The sequence below is a fragment of the Ruditapes philippinarum genome, unplaced genomic scaffold (assembly GCF_026571515.1).
Source record: "Ruditapes philippinarum isolate M1 unplaced genomic scaffold, ASM2657151v2 ctg261_1_1_1_1, whole genome shotgun sequence".
In the NCBI taxonomy this organism is placed as follows: Eukaryota; Metazoa; Mollusca; class Bivalvia; order Venerida; family Veneridae; genus Ruditapes; species Ruditapes philippinarum.
The window spans coordinates 35,003-57,602 of record NW_026857651.1 but is presented as its reverse complement, the minus strand read 5'-3'; the positions used below and the strand labels follow the sequence as shown (position 1 = coordinate 57,602).

The window sequence follows — 22,600 nt, the reverse complement described above, 5'->3', positions numbered from 1 at the left end:
GTACCATGACAGTTTTTCTGTTGACATCAATCCTATAAGTGAGAAATTCGTGTTTTAAGACACTATTTTTTACTTGAGAAATAAGTTCATGGGCGCCGCCATTTTGGCGTTCTGTCATTCTCGCGAGACAGACGAGACCGAGATTGTGACGTGTTACACCCACTTCCGGTATAGGTGTACACGCTGGTTCAACTGAAATATATCTGAATGAAGAACTTATTTATCTTATTGCGTACATTATATATTATTTATGAAAACATCATATGGAACTGAATTGCTTTAATTAATTAACTGAAGACACCGCGACATTAATTATCATTTGTCCGATTTTCAAGCTTGCTGATGATCCCACCACATGATTTAAGCAATGACTACTTAATTTTCAAAGATAAACCATCAATTTAATTTGGGTACTATGAGAAACTTCTTCAAATTGACGATATATCCTTTTATTTTGTACTTAATTTTCGCTAGACAAGCTGTCCGAATAGGGTACATCGCCGGTCATGTATCTTTTTTTTCAGCGTAAAATATCAACTAAATCCAATATGCAGAGATCTGCTGAGGACGCGATTTTCAGCCATTGACGCTAAAAATGAGAATGGCGCAGGAAAATCGGCAGCCAGTCTAATATCGTATGAAAACAAAACTGTCCATTAGGTTATTTAGGCACCCAGTCAAAACTGGTACCAACAGCAACAGGTTGCCCATTCCCCTGTAATTACGCATATTCTCGGTTTATCCACGTTATCTACTTACCCAATTCCTTTCCCACACAGATACGCATTTCTACTACCGTAAAATTAATCCAATAAAACAAAAAATCATAAATCTACTTAATACTAAAATGATTATTGGTAACTGAAAAAAAATGTGTTGCTATTTTATGACATGCTGTAATTTACTTAATTTCCCCTAAGGTCATTCAGTTCACTGATGAAGCGTAAAAAAATAGATGTCTATTTCGTCATTAGAATATTTGACAAGGGTGATTAACCAATCAGGGCTACATTGTGCATGATCAAAAGGTCTGTCGGCACAGAGGCATACAAGGAGCAATAAAGATCGTCAGTACACAGTGTGACAGGAATATTTGGTGCAAATTAGGAACAATTAAAATGGACAATGTACAGTATTAGACATAAGTAGTAAGAACCAGCAATTGTGTGAATAAATTATGCAAATTAAATTTTTGGCAGCCAATGAAAATGTTTTGCCAGCAGTTAATATTAGGCTACGATAACGATGCGCAGCTTGCTTCCGACTTCCCTTCGTGGCGTGCACGTCGCTCGGAAGGCATAGGTCACACCAGATGGGTGACCTAGTTAGGTCACTTAGCTGGTGTGACCTAACCAACGACGAAGGGTGTGGCCCTAAAGAGAGCTGCTGCTCCCGGAAGAGGTGCCTTTCCTCTATTGTCAACCTTTGTTCATGAAGCGAGGAATTTGGTCCTAGAGAAGGTCTACGACGATCGACAGCATGAATAGACCTCCGTCGCGGCTCTACGACATCGACGACGTTGCAGGCGAATAAGTCCTCCGTTGCAGGCTTTACGTTACCAGCAATAGTAATAGAGGCCGACTAGTCTGGGACATATGGGAAACCGGCGCCCAGTATAAATAAAACCAAAAACACACACACACACACATGCGCAGCTTCATACGTTGACAGACATGTTAACAATTTACTTTTCAAAAGAATTGCTTATATTTTGAAATGTCTACATCAATTATAACATATGTTCACACCTTTTAATTTGAAAGTCAGAATCAAACTGCAAAAACTTAATTACATGTACTATTAAGAACACGTTTTAGTAGGATTTTTATAATAATAATAATTATCGCCGTTCAATAATTAACAGCCAATTATTCGTTTGTGCGTTTGTTTGTTTTTTTTAATTGCATTATTTGATTGTGAAACTTTGTTTAATAATAACATGTGTATTTATTAAATCTCTGAAACATTGTTTAATTACATTAAGGTGAGACTTTAATGAACATAGCATTGTTTGGAGTAACGGGCATCACTGGCCTGAGGTGGTGCGACCGGTAGACGTTGATTTTTTTCTGTTTCTTTATTTTTTATTATTTTTTGGATATGGTTACGTATTTTGAACCATAAAAAATCTCCTCTACACCTCCTGTGAAAATTATATTGTCTGTTCAATACTTTATTATATTAATATTTCCCTTTGATTCAACTAGATTTATCATAAATCTAAAGATGTGGGGAAATGACATCACGCGCACCTGTTTTAACACGGCCAATACACAAACATGGCCGCGCTTACTGATTTGTAGAAATCGGTGATTTAGCGATTTAAATTTTGTTATCATTCGTGTAATATTATTATTTGCCGGCAGAAAATTTGCAGATTTATTATTTATAGTATTCTTATTCTGAAATCAAGTTTTTATTCTAACCTTGTCTTTCCCTTTAAGGTGGGAAAAATAGCATAGCTTACGTAAAGTTGAAAAAGGTAAAATGGAGTAAATATTAAAGTATGCATATTTTGAGGTAATAAATAACTACAGTACTGCTAACCTGAATTAGGAACGATATGATAATAATTCCATGCTGAAATAAAAGCTTCAAAATTGTTATTTATAATTGCAGTCCCTTTCTAAATGTTGCAACAATATGTTATATATTTTGGCTCCTACAACTGCAGGAATATTCTTTCGCATTTTACATTGATAAATATACACCTTTAAATATATAAAGATTATATTTTTAGTTTCATAAATTTAAACCAAAAATCATTTCCTCTACAGTTAATGATTGAAAAAAATGGCTTTAGTAAATTTGTTTAAATTTGCTTTCGTCAAAATTTAGATTAAGTTTTTGCATCCACTGGTGAACTTACTTGTTGGTTGTGCGATATAAGTATTCAATAAATGGTAATTATGTTTGATCCATTGTTATTCATATTCATGCTGTGTTTTTGTTGTTTTGTTTGTTTGTGTTTTTTTGTGTTTTTTGTTGGGTTTATTTTTCGAATAAGGAGGCAATTTTGGTCTATTAGCTCTTTGTACGTCATTGATACTAGGAAACTGTTTCAACATTTCATTTATATTACTCTTAATTCAACGAAAAATGAAAAGTTTTCATAAAGCATGAATATGTTATTAAAATCTTCTAACGAAAGAAAAACATCGTAAGAATCAAACTTATCTAAAATATAGTATTCGGCGGCTTTAGACCGTGAATTTAGAAATATAATAAGGTCTTTTGTTAGCAGTTAGCGATCTATTGTTTTAAAACAATGATATTTCTGCAAATGATTTGCTGCTATTTATAGGGTACTTATCTATATATGTAGATAAAGTATTAAATGTATATTTCAATAACACGTTTGAAGCGCTTTTTTGCAATTGTATCTATACATCTGGACATCGATATTATCCTATTTAGTTGTGCATTGTATTTATGTATGTATTTAAATAGAACTAACATGAAATACGTCTATGTTTAAACACACTGTCATCCTTGAGACTTCAAAGATTTACCAATTTTTAAGTAAAACTGGTTTTATTTATATCATCGTGTCTTAGAACATACTTCTAACTTCAACACATTAAAGAAAAATCAAGAAAGAATTGTATCCGTCTATCCGATATAAAAATGAAAATGAAAGAAAATGTTTAAACCAAATTTACTAGCGTTTATACAATTCACAAAACAACATGATAACAAAAATTGTATCACCTTATGCATGCAAAAATGTAGTTTAGCGAAACATTTCAGATGGAATGAAAGAAATACAAATCGTTTCGATAAATAAACAAGAAAACAAGTACAAAAACTTTTGGTGCAGCATGGGAATACACCTTCCCAAAACGCTTGAAAACAACCAAAAATCCATCTTCTTCTTGTTTTTCAACAACACAATCTTCTCGCTTTTAAGAAAATTCAATCAGAAAAGTTAACTTTGTTTTGTCGTTTTTCGTTTCATAGAATAATCACATTTGAACTCTGATCAATTACGTTAAAGCCTTTGTAAAGATATTTTTCTTGCAGATATAATATGTTCATTTAAGTTTCATTCAGGTCATAAGCTTATTGAACTATGTGACATTTTACTTGCAATTAATGGTTCATACGTCATTAAAATGAGCTTAAACATATTGCGCATCACAACAGAATAAGAAGTTACAGACAAGAAGAAAACATTTATAAGTATGAGTGAACAAGACTTAAAAAAGAATTCAAAACCTTGCATGTATAAAGAGTTACATTACTTCAAAAAGGACTATAAAATTGTTCAATCGCATGTTAAAGAGTTGTAGTTTTCGGATCGGAAAATGTATACTAGTACATGCATGCATATTCCACGACATATTTAATAAATAAGGACCATTTACCTTCCATATCAATATATCTTAAACTCGGATTGTATCATTTGTCCTTACTTTAACAATGCATTGCTCAAATGAAAATTATACATATACATAACTTTGAACTTGGTCGTCTATATTTATTATTAAGGACGGTTGCTTCCAAAATGTGCGATTTCGAAGATTTTTTTCTACCCGTTTGTTTATGCGCGACTTTCTTTTTGGTATCCTTTTTGGTACCACTTTGGTAACCTATCCCGAGAAATGCTGTTACTTGAAAACAACTGAGTGGCACTCTTCTTGTTGTTTTTATTGGTTGTTTATGATCTTGTATTTGTTTAACACTTCACAGCTTTACCACGGCAACTAGCTCCTTGACGCTATCATAAGTGATCAGTGTTGTCAGCATATCTGATAGGAATGAAAGAATTAATTAACCATTTTCTGTCTGTATTTGATCCAATTTCAAGATACTTCAAGGCGACAAACATATGCCCTATTATTTGTCTTTGAAGTATGTAATGCCTTCGCAAATCCATAATGTCTATATTTGGTTATCAATTCTAAAACAAAAGCAATAATTAGACACATGCCATTAATTCTGTTTCCTCACATTTTCAAACTATGTCTGGAATAGCTGGAATGTTTGTGTTTTAACTAGAATTCTAAGCATATACATTAATATGATTTACATATAATCTCGAATAACTTAACCCTATTGTGAAAAATGGCCGTTTTCATTGAAAATCCTACTGTTACAAGTTCAAACTGCTATGAAACTATGAAAAATGCATCAATACTAATCAAACTTGGCACAAATGTTGACTGGACCATTGCCTTTGTAATGACATGCTCAGTTTTAAATTTCCTGTTACCATGGCAACGAGGGGACATCTTAAAATTGCCAAAAATCACTATTTTGCCTTGATTTTTTCCATCAAAATTTATTTCAAAGTGCTGCAACTTCTCAAGAGATTGAGATAGAGTCAAAGGCTTTTCAGCGTTGGTTACACGTTACCGTAGGATCAACTTGGGGTCATTTTCAGCCTCTCACAAGTCCAAAATTTTCTTGGCGACAAACAACCCCCAAACAACCCCCTGATGTATCTTTTTGATGAGGGGCGGCGCCAAAAAAGTGCTCACTTTTTTAAGCAACATTTCTCAACGAAAACATGTGTTTGGGCCCAAATAGGACATTTTTTTAACTATTTGAGGCCTAAAAGAGTGGTGGGTCGAAAGTGCGTTGTTTCCCGTATATTTGAGGTAAAGGGTTAACTGAATAGATGTAGGATGTATTAATATTTACAAACTTCCGAAAACGGTATGAATTACTATTATAATAACTGTATTACATTAATATTGATACGCACAACTGATATCAACAACTTACTGATAATTGAACAAAAACATACACAACGATATAATACATACTATTATAAAAATCTGGAACCAAAGTGATCTCTCGGAAGCATAAATCACAACAACATTATATGAAAATTGCAGACTCGGTTTGATTGAGTCAGTACATAAGGGGTAATGAATAAATGCAACATCCCTCACGCCTCTAGCACTGACTTGAGCGATACTCAATTTTCAACACTTAATAGTGCTTGCATCAATGATCCCGAAGGACCAGAAAAATATAACAACACTGAAGTGAAGTACGGGGCAACTTTTTATAAGTCTACCACGAGGACGTGAACCTTATTCGGTAGTTCCAATATGATACTATATTATTGGTTGTGCGAGGGTTTTTACGTTTCGCATAGTTTTATAGTTCTTAACAATTTTCTCACATTTTAATATATCTGTTTTCTTCAAATTCTACTTTTGTCATTCAGCACCCTAGTTATCATCTGTACTGACTTTAACGCTATTGAATGCGAATCTGTGTAAAACTTGAACCAAGGTCTCCCTACCCTCTGCAACAATGAGTAACGGTTAAGGTTTTGTAAAGATTAATGCGACAAAAGTATGTTTTATATAAGAATAAGCGACACATATCTGTGTAAACAGATAATGAAACGAAATCGTACTATACACAGTCGGGCTTAAAACCACACAGCAGCTAGTATATCAATCATGGACTCTGATTGGCCACTACATGTTAATTATAAAATTACTAAAAGAACATTGACAGCGAAGAAAGTGTTATGCGCAACTTTCCAATATCAAAGGTGTGTCTGCAAGTTTCTGTGAGAAAGTGGTTTTGAAAATAAATTGTGTAAAATATTTATTAAATCAACTTTTCTATTTCCAATTCTCAAGCCCACAAATCCTGTAGTCAAGCTTTCAAAAACTTATTGCTACATCGCTACATCGCCACATCTTCAATACAGCAAAGACCTGGCCACTGTGATTTTCCACTCTTTCCGCAATCAAACAACATCTATCTGGTAAGAGGTATAGTTCTATTAGTGTGCGTACCTAATCCGCAGTGAGCTTGTTTCAAGGCCGCTATTTGTCTTGAAAGTGCGATATGTCTTCGCATAGTGTGTGGGGTCTTCATTATCACTTACAAATCAAAACTAATGATAATAAAACTTTTTGAATCACCCACATATAACGTATAATTACTATACAACCATCAGATTATTTAATCATATCATAAAATAAACTCATTCATGGACAGTAAAGATATTGAAACTAAACATCAAAATGGTATCGTTATGTAATGCCTGAATGCCTCAAAGTCGTAAATCAAAAACAAAAAATATGTCATGAAGCAAAACTTCTAATTAAAAGTTTAAAGTCGTGACAGTCTCCGTTTTAATTCCATATTTCATACTGTAGATTACTTACAAAATAAAAAGCGTTGACAAAGCGTGATAGGCTATATTTCTTATGTGAGACGGTTGCAAGCATGTGTCCATTAATTGTATTTGGCATGCGGTTCTGATAATGATGTTTGTTGTTTTTTTTTAGCTCACCTGTCACAAAGTGACAGGGTGAGCTTTTGTGATCGCTTTTCGTCCGGCGTCCGTCCGTCCGTCCATCGTCCGTCTGTCCGTCCGTAAACTTTTAATTTAAATGACATATCCTCATAAACCATGGAATCACAGGAATGTTCCTTTGGTGGTCACCTTTAAAAATTGTTCAAAGAATTTAATTCCATGCAGAACTCTGGTTGCCATGGCAACTGAAAGAAAAAACTTTAAATATCCTCTTAAAAAAACCCTAAGAGCTAGAGCTTAGATATTTGGCATAAAACATCTTCTAGTGAGTGTCTACCAAGTTTGTTCAAATAAAAGCCCTGGGGTCAAAATTGGCCCCGCCCCAGGGGGTCTTTGATTTTCCCTATATGCATATAGTAAAAACTTAAAAAATCTTCTTTTAAAGAACCCAAAGAGCTAGAGCTAAGATATTTAGCATGAAACATCTTCTAATGAGTGTCTAGGAAGTTTGTTTAAATAAAAGCCCTAGGGTCAAAATTGGCCCCGCCCCAGGGGGTCATGGATTTTCCCTATATGCATATAGTAAAAACTTAAACAATCTTCTTTTAAAGAGAACTCAAAGAGCTAGAGCTAAGATATGCAGCATGAAACATGTTCTTATGGGTGTCTACCAAGTTTGTTCAAATAAAAGCCCTGGGGTCAAAATTGGCCCCGCCCCGGGGGTCATTGATTTTCCTTATACATGAATGTGTATAGCAAAAACTAAAAAAATCTTCTTTGAAAAAACCCAAATAGCTTGAGTTTAGATATTAAGCATGAATCATCTTCTAGTGAGTGTCTACAAAGTTTGTTTAAATAAAATCCCTGGGGTCAAAATTGGCCCAGCCCCGGGTGTCATTGATTTTCCTAATATATGTGTATAGCAAAAACTTAAAAATCTTCTTTGAAAAAACCCACATAGCTAGAGTTTAGATATTAAGCATGAAACATCTTCTATTAAGCGTCTACAAAGTTTGTTCAAATAAAAGCCCTGGGGTCAAAACTGGCCCCACCCCAGGGGTGTCATTGTTTTTAACTATATGTGTATAGTAAAAACTTAAAAAACCCAATGAGCTAGAGCTTAGATGTTTAGCATGAGACATATTCTTATGGGTGTCTACCAAGTTTGTTCAAATAAAAGCCTTTTGGTTAAAATTGGCCCTGCCGGGGGGTGGTAGGTGGTTGTTTTTCATTATATGTGTGTAGTAAAAACTTAACATCGTGAAACATCTTCTAATGGGTGACTTCCAAGTTTGTTCAAATAAAAGCCCTGGGGTTTAAACTGGCCCACCTCCGGGTGCCTTTATAAAGGTGTGCGACCTCAGGGCCATCATGGCCCTCTTGTTTCTTAACTAAATGTTTTCGTAAAATTAATAGTTTTATAACCCTGCTGTCATTTACTTACATATATTAGTATATGATATAATGATAAAGCCTATTGAGTGAATCTTTGACATTATCGTTTGCATTTTACTCACTGTAGCACTTGAATAATTGTTCTATGTTTAAACTTTAGATTCCATGATTATAATCCTTTTAATAAATCGTTATACTGTTTTCTTTACATTCAAACAAAACGACTTGTCTAACAAGACTTAGTCTTAAATAACAGATTTGCTTGTTTACAAAAGGTGAAGACATTATTTCTTTTATTCATAAAACTTGATTATAACGTTTACAAAATTGACGGTATAGGTTTTGTTACGAATAATTGTATGTTTTTTGTTGATCATATTTTGTTTTCTTTTGTATTTTGATATTCGCTAACTTATTATTTTTATTATTTATATTAAATTGCTGTATTTTCTTCATATAGTTTTTGTCATGTATGTGACCATTGACGAAATAAAATGGCTATGTTGTTGTTGCTGTTGTCTTATTTATATACAAACTTGCAGAACAAAAAATGTTGACATCTGTAATTTATTTACTAACACATTATGGACTAACCATGTACTCTCATAAGCTGGAGACATTTAGATTTAAAGTGTTTTTACTTATAAGTTGTACCTTATTTTCAATTTATTTGTACATATACTTCCTGTAGTGCCTGGCAGTTTTAAAGCAGTGAGATGTGTTTGAAAAAGCAGAGAGTTTTGCTAGTTTTGCAAAACACTATGTTCTACTAAAATTATTATCATTATTCAATTATTCTAGATGTTTTAGCAATAAAACTGTTTAATATTGTGTTGAAGAACAATTGGCTTTACACATTCTAGATGTTCTACAGTTGGTACAATATGCTTAAATAATAATCTTTCTACTGAACAAAGGTATCAAATCAGCTTAAATATTGAAAGACCCGTTATGCCCAAGAATTGCTTTTATTTTTATTTCGCAAAAGTTTTTTTTATTTTGTTTGTACTTTTATAGTTTCCGAAACTTAACTGAATAGTCAATTACATGATCAATACCTTTCCTCTTTTGCTTGCTGGCAATAAGTACAGTTATAGTTCTTAAAGTGGCCTTCAGTTTTTATTTTTATTTGAGAAAATAATTCATTGTTGTTTCAAACGAAGTGCTTCAATAATTTTTTCTTTAAAAAGTGCGTCATATCACTGTTGAGCTTTCTTCAAAACAGCGTCCCGAGAGCTTTTTATAACGCGCCAGTTTCTGAAGTATTATATGCTTTAAATCTGATAGGGACACATAGTAACCAACTAGTTTATTTCTATTTCTTTTAAAATTGCGCCTAACATTTTATATCAATTGATAAATCCGATTTGATTGCACAGACATTGCCTTTATAATCAGTTGTAATGTTATATGAAGGTACAGGTGTTTAGAATGCAGACAGTTGTTGCACAATGGTAATTACTTTAGTCAAGCTGCCGTGTGCATTCTCGACGAAATCATAATGAAGTAATACAACATGTTGATACGTGCGCTTCCTTAGAGATTTATCAAAGAAATAAGCTTTCCTGTTCTTGTTCTTCAACGCATGGTAATTAAATGTCCAAAGATATATATTGTGGAATTTTCCCCAAATTAGCATGTCTGTTCAATGTATGAAATATACTGTTGTAGATGGAAAAAAATGGATATCATTGAAGAATTTACAAGATATGTTTGACTTAACGTATTAATATAAGTGTATAAAGCTATATGCATATGCTGCAAAAAATTTTGTTTGAATTTAAGAAAAAAATAGTACCAAAAATGCTTGTATAAAGACACATGGTTATAAAGTGTCTTAAAAGCGAATGGCCGGTGCACAAAAATCATTGCTATATGGATAAAACCCTACTAAAAATGACAGTATAAGATTTTGTTGCGCAATGTTTAATTATGTTTACGTACAATATTCATGTAGACATTCGATGCCACAACTCTTTCGAGAATCGACCATCAGCTTAAGATTATGGAAAAAAACATAATTTTCTTGTTGGTAAATTTTGTAAAGTTATTTCACAGCATAGACGAGTTTGTTTTTATGAACAAAGTATGAAATGACAGCAAAAGTCCACGAACATTTTTAACATACCTCGTTCAATATCATAATGTAGCTTTATACCCTTTAAAGTGTATAAAACATGATATTCTGAGTTAAGCAGTATGCGTTTATGTTTATAAAATAACTTCATGAATTCACTGTACTATATATATTTGCTTTGAACGCATCTATATTATATATTGAAAAAAGAGAAAATTTTCTAGCGGTTAAACGTCATTTTAGATAAAATTCAAATTAAAACAAGTATCCGTCGCACTCACTAGACACTGACTAGAATAGTTTTATACAATCTAAGTGGTTCATTTGGCATATATGCAAAAGTTGAATATTGATTTTGAAGCCAAAATAAATAATCGTCGTCTTTATTCCAAATCACAATTCATTTCCAGTCGAGTATCTAAATGAATTACGCATAATTATGCCATTGTTTGAAATTCAATATGTATCAATTCCGTTGAAAACATTCCATATCCAGGATTCCAGCGCCAATGTTTATTTACCATGTTGCCACAACTTTATAAAGCCTTAAATGGGCTATCATAAAACATATGCATCACTGACGTTTATTATGTTTATGCAGTAAGAATGTGATTCAAATACATGTAGTTCGATTATAGAGTTTAGACAATCATATTAGATGGTCACATTGGTTTAAACAGTATTTATTTCATATAATGCAAATATATACAATTATGATACAACAGCATTACATAAAAGAAAATTGAAAAGGAAATCAAAGACTTATGTAGATTTCTTTCCTGTAAATTGTAAAAGTAAAGCAAATTGTAATGTTACAACACGTACAAGTACACTAGTTACTAAGCATTAGCATTAGCATTATTTCCCTACATTTTAATGTCAACTTTAACTAATCTTTGTAAATAAATAAGATAAACATAATTCTATGCTTGAATTTAAGATACAAGTGTGTCATAAACTTTGTCAATTATCTATGATTATCTAAGAGCCTATTAAAAACGTTTCCGTTAATCACAGTGTATTCAAACGTGTCTATCCTCTTTTATCGCGGGAAAGGTTTTAGTTTAAGTAACTTGTGATTGTGATCGCAATGCAAGGTACACAGTTTGCAGGTTTGCAAAATATAGTACAATGATTTTCTTATCAGTTCAAGCAATTACACAATTGATATAAAGGAAAGTCTCAAATTACCTGCTTTACAATATAAAAGGAACATTCTTCATTTTCAATTCAATAGCTGACTTGTATTCACAATTTAAGTAATTAGTTTTAAAGTTGAAACAGTTACACTTTCGCTGACAAGTTTTGTCTGTACTTCTGCAAAAATCGATACAGCGTGATAGATGTATCTAAATAAAGTAACTGTAAACTAAATTAAAATTTTGCAGTACGAATTTCAGTTACTTTTCAAAGTGTAATTTAATTAATTTTATAAGAAAAATGCAAATGTACGATATGTTGCTATTTTTCGCAGATAAAATTCGATCAATCAGAAATTCTTATCTTCTAGCCATACTTGATTATTTTAAGTTTGTTGCGTATAGATTACCATGTCACTCTGCCTGCAATGGGCTGACTACTTCCTGGAATCACGTGATCTGTGGCTTGCTCGTGTATGTAACACAACACTCAATAACATTTTCATACATCATCATACATGGCAAATAAAATTATAAGTCATCCTTGTTTACTACAACGAACATTAATTAAATTAAAAACAAAACATGTACATATAATTATATAGAACGTTAGCGTCTGTGCTTTTCATTAAAGAGCAGATTCAAATGTAGATAAAATCAGATAGAACGTGTACCACCTATTGCATTATTGGTGAAAAATGTATATTCTAATACAATGTACAAGACCGATAAAGATTAAAATACAACTCGCAATTTAAAGTTATTGAAAGAGAATCAACTTTCCTGGTTTCCATAATCAGTCATAACCTTCACAATGTGTTTGAATGTCAGCGACTTAATTGAAATCAAAAGTCTGTTTTATAACGTACGAGTGAACTATTTTAGAATATATGATAAAGGAACATTAGAGCAAGGTCGAATCTTCTTCTAATATATTTCAGGATGATCTACATAGATCTACTAAATGAACAATGAACAAGATAATTATTTTCAATAAGAATACATTAAATATTGAACAAATATAGTTTTGAAAGAAGCTGTGTCAAAAGCAGGCCCCATGGTTGTAAAACCCTTTCCTGGGATTCTGAGATCAAGCTCGAATCTCAAGGTTTTCGCTGGTCAATTCACATTTAGTGCCTGTTTCTGACCAATCAAATACCTAAGATCTGAATTTGACATTAGAATATTTCCTTATAACCTTGACCACACTGTTCTCTGTTTGTTTAAGAAACAAACACATTTAGAACATTTCTCCTGTAAATTAAAATATAACATTGATTATGTTTGATAGAAAAACAGATATTTAGTTTATCTTGTATGTAGTCTTATTGTATTTTAATTAAACTTAATTTACAAATTTAAGCACACAGAAAATATCAAGTACACATACTTTAAGGTTGAACATATGTGAATGGACCTTTAAACATCTCTTTAAATAAAAACTGGCCAGAAAATAAAGCAACAAAACTGACTGATACTTTGCAAAAAAGTGTCGTTTTAAATGTTTTAAAAATTATAAAATGAAGCAATATCTCCAGTGCAAACAGTATGAAATTCATAATGTTCCGTTGCTATATGAATAATCGACCGGATATAGTATTTTCTCGCGCATAGACGAAATGCTACTTCCGTTTCTATGAAAATATCGTATTGTAAAAAGATCCATATTTTTTCACATTTTATAACCAATGCCTGTACTTCATCATTATTATGTTTATATAAATTACATGTAAAAATATATTTTGGTTAAACATATAAGTACAATACGATGTAATTGTCTTTATTGTGAAGCATATATAAAACATCTCGGTTCAAGATGTACATATTAGTACACAAAAATATATGTTTGGAAAGTAGATTCATAAACTTGTTGTTTTATTTTGTTAAGATTATAATGCCAGAGGAAGTAAACTGAAAAGGTAATTTAATTAAAGACAGTACAACTCGGTCCAGAAATTCCATTAATGTCGGAAATTGGTAGATTGATAAACTTGACAAAACAACATGATTATTTATTTAGTCTGGATAACAGGAAATCATTCAAGTATGCCTACTTTATGATAATGTGGTCAGTCAGAACACTCACCTTTAATTCCATCTGAGTTAAATCATTTTTCTTAATAACTAACTAAGACTATGTCATACGGAATTCCATAAACGACAGCCTACTGCTCACTGCCTACTGGTAACTGGACAGCCTGCTGCTCACTGCCTACTGCTAACTGCTTATTGACAGTCTAAGTCTATGTATGGATCAAATAGAAGTATTCCGAATGTACACACATGTGTACCCGCCATTTTGTTGAAAAAAATCTGCTGGGAAAACAATGGTAAGCAAATTAAAAAGGATTTTTTTTTATAATTAAGCCTTCGAATTCATTGCAATGACTTGTGTATGTCCCACTATTGCATTGATTATGTTATGAAATGGTTCCACGTGCCTCTTGCACAGGTGATTGATAAATTGTCAAATATAGGACTCATTTTAGGGTAAATCAACTTAATAATTTATTCACAAAGAATCTGTGTTCTACAATCAACATGGATGGGCTTGAGCCCACCACTATTCCTCGGTTGAGAGGCGGAGATTTGGTCCATTATGTCAACACTCCCTTATTTTATTTAGAATTTCATAGTTTATTAAACTTTCATTTGACAATGTAATACATTTCTAGAAGAATATCTGTAATATACTGGTGAAATTACTAGTGAAATTTAGGCTAAACATTCACTCATAATCAAAAATGTGTGAGTTCATTTAGAGATCATTTAGGTTCAGTTTTCTTTGGCTGTTAGTTATAGCTTATAAATGGGTAATTCCTTATAAGATGTTATGTTATGCATTTTTGTTAAGTTGATTGCACTCTTGATAGTTTATGATGCAAAGATATGAGCTTTGAAAGTTAATAATACCAATTGTAGAATTAATTTTATTCTAGTACAGAGGATGATAAATCTGACAGAAACATTTCAATGGAGGAACAGCCTATACTTTCATTGACTTCACAGACAAGTTACAGAACCAATACACCTGTATGAAAATATTGAAATAACAGTGGAAGAGGAAAAGACTACAAAAATGTATTGGATCTTATGAAAGCATAAACAAAGATAAACTCGGCTGTATTCAAATTGTTTCAAAAACGTTCAATATTTCAATGACATAATTTAAAGAGTGCAAACATGAAGTGATAAATTACAGTTTGGATCAGCTTATTTTACTTTTATGAAAAGCCATCGTTATTCTCTTCTTTAAATTCAATAGTGCAGTTGAAAAACTATGAGAAATAATAGATTCTTAACTATTTATATTTACTTAAAAATTTCTGATAGATCATGTTAATGTTACAATATATTTTTTTGACGTGTTTGTTTAAAATCCATCTTTTATATAATTTTTATAATTATCTTGTTAACAAACACACTTAAAAGTGATCTTTTAGGTTAGTTATTTCTTCTATTTCTTTTTGCAATTACCTCAAGTAAAACCAATGAGCAAATCTGCCTTCGTATTTGCCAGAAAGTCATTACTATTTCTATCAGGGTTCTAGAGGTTTGACAAGTTCAATTGACAAGACAATGGTAAACAGTTCTAAGACATCGTGATAGTGTAGAGCTTCTATGATATGATATGAAGCATTTTTAAGTTACCTTTCTTACAACGTGTATATCACTTTACATTGCAGAGTATATTTACATTAATATAATTTCATAACAACTACATGTATATAATTCATAACAGAACTTTTAACTATAATCCTGATTTTAAATTAATTGCTTTCCCCGAAACTTTACAAATATTTTATATAGATTTTGATTTTTTACAGGCGTGTCATAATTTTTTTATTAAATAACGGTCTAAACAAGAAAATATTAGCTTACTGGTCTCATTATTGGGACTTAACATACTTTTTATGTGGTGTTATAATCAATAAGTGTATTTTGTTTTCGTTTTAATTGTAAATAAAAAAGTTCTTTAAAAAAAAAATATCATAATTTTCTCGTAATTTTGTTTATGTTTAGCTCCCCGGAAAACAAAATTATGACAAAATGAATTGAAAATGGTTATAGATATGTTAACCATAAAGCAAAGTTTGTTTGTTGAATGTTGTAACATGACCAATTTGAAAAAAAAAACAATTTTCAACATTGTCCACATTTAACTCATTACTTTACGAGCATCTTGTGAAAAATGGCTGTTTTCATTGAAATGTTCAAATTGCTATAAAACTATAAAAAAAACTGCTTCAATACTAATCAAACTTGGCACAAATGTTGACTGGACCATTGCCTTTGTAACAACATGCCCAGGCTTAAATTTCCTGTTACTATGGCAACGAGGGGACATCTCAAAATTGCCAAAACTCACTATTTTGCGTTGATTTTTTCCATCAAAATTGATTTCAAAATGCTGCAACTTCTAAATGGATTGAGTTAGAGTCAAATGCTTTTCAGCGTTGGTTACACGTTACCTTATGATCGATCTAGGGTCATTTTTAGCCTCTCAAATGTCCAAAATTTTCTTGTGCCTCCTTCTGGCAACCCCTGATGTATCTTATGGTTGGGGGCCGTGCCGAAAATGTGGTCACTTTTTTAAACAGCATTTTTCAAACAAAAACAAGTGTTGGGGGCCTAAATAAGGCATTTTTCACCATTTGAAACAAAAAAGGGGGTGAAAAAGGCGTTAAAAGGCGTGTATATCGGGTAATGGGTTAAACAGTGTCTTAGTCCATCAATTTTAAATGGATGGGATCGCGAAAAGTATGTATTAGGAAGAGGAAGATTACGTTATATCATTAGCTCCATAAGAAATACATCTGAAGCTCCAATATCTGGCAAGTTTACTGAATATATTTCTTCAAAACAGCTTTACAAGTTAACCTATAAACACTGTTTTCTTAAGGCAATGAAATAAAAAGACGGCCGTCCAGCAATATATTGATTAATCTGTTTTCTATCATGTGGTTTTAATGCATTTATCATAAATTATAAAAATCAGAATGTAACACAGGCAATACTGCAAAAACTAAAAAATTACATGCATTATAGTGACTCAAATTTAGGATACCGCAGTTCATTATATCGCTAAACAAATACTAACAGCACTTTGTATTAATAATGCCCAAGTAACTCAAAGATCTTTCAATGATTTTATTATGCATCGACTTTCCAATTATAACACAAATAATTGACATGTTACTCATCATGCTTTTTTAACATCTACTAAAGTAACATTGCTTGAGTCAAATCTAAGGCTTTGTAGAATTAAGGTTTAAATGTACGGTCTACAATCACCAGAACAAGTAGTAGCTTTTTTAGATAGAACTAAACGGTTCCATGTATGATTTGTACCATGAAGTGTTTATACTCTACCAGTACGTTTTACTTTTATCAGAAAAAACTACTGGTAATCCGAGACGTGACTGGTATACATATTTTTTTCTGAAAATCTATATATCTATGTTTTGAGAACCATTACCTAGATTATTTTTTAACAAAACATTATTGCATTATTTTCAAAATGCGAACTTAGGGTCAATATCATTTAATAAACAAATATTATAATATACATGTTATATGGTAGATGTATCTAAGCTTGAACAGGGATATACATGTATAAATAATTAAGCAAGCAGTTAAATTTGGTAGCTCAAATTACCGACAAGATTTAATGACAGAAAAAATTGTAATATTTGGTAAGTTTAACATTTCTATAAAGTTCACAGGTCTATGATTTGGAAAAGTTCCAGATGCCTGCAAAGATATATACTTATTTTTCTGCTTAGTAAAACGAGAATTTATACATGTACATGTATAAATGTAACAAGTTCCAAGGTTTCAGTCAAAGTCTTCATAAATGATACTGAGTAAATCCTTGACCAATACTGTTTCAAACGGCCTCATTGTAACATATAAACACATTGGAAGAAGGACATAAAAAGTCAACATTTACTTTCAGGCAATTAATCGGATATTAGACAGGTGTAGCAGTAGGCATTTATCAATTAACAGTAAGCATTAAACAGTTGCTGTAAGCATTAAGCAGTTTAAAGTAAGCAGTTGACAGTAGGCAATTGACAGTAAGCAGTTGACAGTAGGCAGTTGACAGTAAACAGTAGGCTGTCGTTTATGGAATTCCGTAATGTCTTCAACTTAGCGATTATTTTTTAAAATAAAAGTTCAACAGAAGTGTTTTAAAGGTTTGTTTATACATGTACTCCTATATGTGGTTCTGGGAAAAGAGTATTGTGTAAAAATTCAAAAAGAAATGGTAAAGTGAGTTTCTGTATATTAAGTAAATACAAAATTTGAGTGTTAAAGTAATATGAGAAAGAAATGTCGTAACACTAATGTTTCTTTTGAGGTAGTACATGTGTAAAGGCATGGTGTGTCTGAAGTATGTTAACCAGTATTTAAAACTGTTCGTGTATACGTAATATGAATAATATAAGTGTTAAAGAAGGTTCTCCACTTATGTTAATAAGAAGATATAATATCACTTTTGCTGTGGTACTAACATATTTAGTTCTAGTCCTTTACAGAATTGCATGACGTTTTACTTTCTCTGCTCCTTTTATCTAAAACTCGCATGTTCATCACTTATGTTTATATAATATTCAATTTTTGTTGTTGTTGCGCACACAAAGTCATTTAAAGACTGTTATTTTGTTAAGGCTTATGGACTTGGAAATAACTTTAGTCAAGCCACCGTATGTAATACAGTAATACGTGTCCTTCTTCGGAGATTTTTCACTGAACTAAACTTCTCTGTTTTCTTCAAACAGATGTGAATTAAAGGGACTCCACTGTGATTGTTCAACAGGCTGGGAAAAACATGTTTCTGAGATGTGTGTGTCATTTTATGAATGTGTGCAAATTTTCAGGGCATTCCCTCTATTTTCAAGAATAATAATTTTATTGTGCGAAATGACTGAAAATTGAAAAGCGCTTTTCAGTAAAATCCAGCTAATAATACAGCTCAAGAATCAATTTCAATTTAATCCTGAGTATATTTTTGTAATCATTTGCAGATTGTTCTATTTTATCCAGCTTCACTTGATATTTGTAAGATTTTCAAATTAAAAGTTTTTAGGCATTTGGACACCAAAGGAGTTCCTTTAAATGTCGAAAGATGTATTAAGATTGTTATGCAAGATACTATTCTATGAAAAGTATCTTGAAATATGCAAAAGTTAGAAATCTAAATTTATAGCATGCATTTGTAAATTAAAGTGAAGTATAAATAATTATTGAAATATTATATCCCTTTCACAATTACTCTAAAATGTGCACAAAATTTGAATTTCTACGTCTTGATTAAGAGGACTTGCCTTGATTCCATGACGGAACTGTCTGCATGACAAGTGATGTAATTTAACACTGGTTCATTAATACAAATATTACGTGTGTTACTTGGCAATCATACAGAGCCTTTCTTAAAAAACCTGTAACACAATTTTCTCATGGTTTTATTTCATAAATATAATGCTCAAATTAAGATTTTTCAATATTGTAAGTTCCAATAAGCATTATTTGAAAAGATATTACCGCATTTAACATTTCATGTAAATAAAGGGAGGTAATAAGAAAATTCTAAGTCAATTTTTCCAATAAGAAAATAATGCATATGAGTCATTGATTAAATATAATGTGCACAAATATTTGCAGTACACATTTTACATATTCTTTGATGTTTGAAAATTGTTTTATTTGCATAATTATATACATATATAATTTGTTTGCAAGTGTGGTATACACACAGGGAGCCTCCGTTAAGGTCGCTGACTTGAGATCACAGGTCCCTCACCGCTGTAGGTTCGATCCTCACTCGGGTCGAAATCTTTTCATGTGAGGAAGCCATCCAGCTGACTTACGAAAGGTCGGTGGTTCTACACAGGTGCCCGCTCGTGCCTGAAATAATGCACCTGGGTCTTCCTCCGCCAATAAAGCTGGAAAAAAAAATGACGAAAAATCTCGGCGGGACGCTCTATGATGTCCCAACTTGAGTGTACGGTCGCCCATATGGGCTTTCCGGCGGCGACCTTAAATAAACGCATTAAAAAAGGTATACATACAGTCACAATATCAATCACAAAACATACTGGATTTTTAAGAATTTTAACGAAAAGAGTCATATTGTTTGAACCACTCATTATCGACATTTTTTATTTAACGATAACAAACTAGTAGGTAAAATATGCAATGGTACATTAGTACAACTGTAAAATGAAATACAGAGCACCACATGCGTTTTAAAAACTCGTCTGGTAAGGGCAACGACTTTAAATAACCAATTTTCACAAATATTCAAAGTTAAAAGGGGGCATAACTCTTAAATTTATTGCTTTCAAGATAATGTACTAGTATAACAATTGTTCTTAGTCATCATAATCTAGTTTTCCAAATTTCATGTTGATGGCTTTCAGAGAACAGTGTTTTTATTTGACAAATATTCTTGGATAAAAGGGGCATAACTCCAAACATATATCTTTCAGAATGATACCCCTTGTCTTACAACTGTGCTTTGTCATGATAAAGAAAAAAACTTATTTAAAAATTTAAAGGTCGATGTTGTTACCTTTCATACTTTTTAAATCATTCGTCTTAAAATCCTAACATATTGATTTCAGAAGTATGCCCATTCTCTCGTTGTAACTGCATCATATAATTAAGTACTCCACATTTCGTGCTGACAACATTCAGTTTCTGAGTGATGGGCTACAGGACTACAACACAATGATTAATCATTAAAGTTCTTCTTTTTTTATTCAGAAAAGATAAGCTTATAAAACAACACATTTATTTAATCTTAAACGGTTTAATTCAAATGTCCAAGTGCAGAACAACAATGTTTTAGCACAGAGAACAAGGGAAAGCTTTACAAAGTAAAGGGATCATTTTATATATCAATTCAGTAGCGCAAGTTTAACGCCAATTCGCTGACAAATTTGGTCTGCTTTTTGCAAAATCACTGAAACACAAAGAGGAATCCGCATAAAGCGATTTTTGTTGATTCAATAAGGGAATTGTAAACTTTTGCATTGTTTAAAATAGTTGTTTGTAAAATGTTATTACATCAACTTTAAATATTATTATGAATTACAAGATTTAGACCTGATTCAGTCGAATTCAAGCTTTTATAACAATGTACTCATAAGAGAAAAAAAACTTAGATATTAAAAATGGATGTCGGAATTAAAATATAAAAAAGAATCTTATTGAAAATAACCAATTGGTTTCATTGAATCAAGAAAGACAAACATTTTGTTACAGCACGATGTAGGCTATATTTTGTCTTTCATCATGCAGTCAATACATATTACTTATTTTTGTATATGAATTCAACCCTTTCCACGCACGCTGAATATCTTAAATGGATTTGTCAATCTTTCGATCCGGACCAAACCATTCATCACTTTCAGGGGAATCTTCAAAAAATGCAGACTGAATAGCAAACAGTACACAAATGGGTTTACCAATCCTGGTCGTCTGGGCTGATCGCAGGAGTTGAAACATTTCCCGCCAACAGGCTAGGCGTCAAAAGTAAACTTCCTTGCAGTCTTGCCATGCTAAATTCTGCCGGGAGAATCATTTTATCTTGATATCCCTAAAACTGATAATGGACTGTCCCAGAAATGGAAACTATGTATTTGAATAAGAGCATATATGCACGTGTCAGATATTACACTTTTACATGTAGTGGTTCAAAACTTTTTTTCATAGGTGATGCTGTAGACATGGTTATGAAATTAATTGACAATATACTATAGCAAGCTACTGCGATTTCAATATCCTTCAAGCAAACAAATCTGGCTTCAAAAGTAATGTGTTGCCCGGGGATTATTTTAAATCCATATTTATTTATCTTTGTTTTGGTTAGGTTAAAGTTTTACGTTACACCAACACGCCAACACAGAAAATAAAATATTCATGGCTCCTTTCCAGCATTACTTATCGAGGATAAACTGAAGTGCCCCTCCGTGCAGTATTTCAGGAAGCACCTGATTAGAACCACTGACATTCCTAAGTAAACTAGATAGCTTTCTCACAAGAAAGAATACAGTCCCCCACAGAATTTGTAAACATACAGCGGCGAGGGACATGTTGCTTGAAGTCATTTATTAGGGTCGGCCTCAGACACCCATAAAAAGTCAATAATAACAATCTACAGCATAAGGAAATTGTATTTTACGAGTAAGAAAACCATGACATTTTTTTGTCTCATTTGTACTACAATCCTCATATTTGTCAGATGAATTTAGTAGATATACAGCTTTCGTTGTAATGGTTGTGATGCATACGAAAATGCCCTTTTGAGAACAGTCTGTTAATACGTTCAGATAGGTTTCTTGCGTGACATGAAAGCATATAGAGTGGTAAGTTAACACTGAAAAAAGGTGTCTAGCATTTTCTACCAGGACACATTGACACAATGAAAGGATGCCTACAAGGCCGTGTATTTCCATTGATTTAACGCAGAATTCTATCATCGTCACTTTATCTTATCTACTATAGTAATCCTTAATTATAACTGGCGAAGAACATAGTGATCAAAATACGGATGTCTATATTGTCTGCTGTGCAGGGATCTTCAGCATGATGTTGCATGTCAGCAAAACAAAACCGGAGTGAGAAAAAAAAACATTTATCAGACAAATTGCTTACTTAACTAACTTTGGCATCTGCTTATCCTACAAGTTATAAAGATTTATACAATTTGGATGTACTAGACACCCGGTGTGAACGCTTGTAAGA

General features: G+C 32.2%; 1 long non-coding RNA gene across 1 annotated transcript; it reads left to right on the top strand.

Moving 5' to 3' along the window:
- Positions 1 to 13,991: 13,991 nt before the first annotated feature.
- Positions 13,992 to 15,845, top strand: LOC132750504 (uncharacterized). Its single transcript, XR_009628554.1, has 2 exons — positions 13,992 to 14,175; positions 14,785 to 15,845. It is a non-coding gene; the product is annotated as an uncharacterized LOC132750504 (long non-coding RNA).
- Positions 15,846 to 22,600: the final 6,755 nt, after the last annotated feature.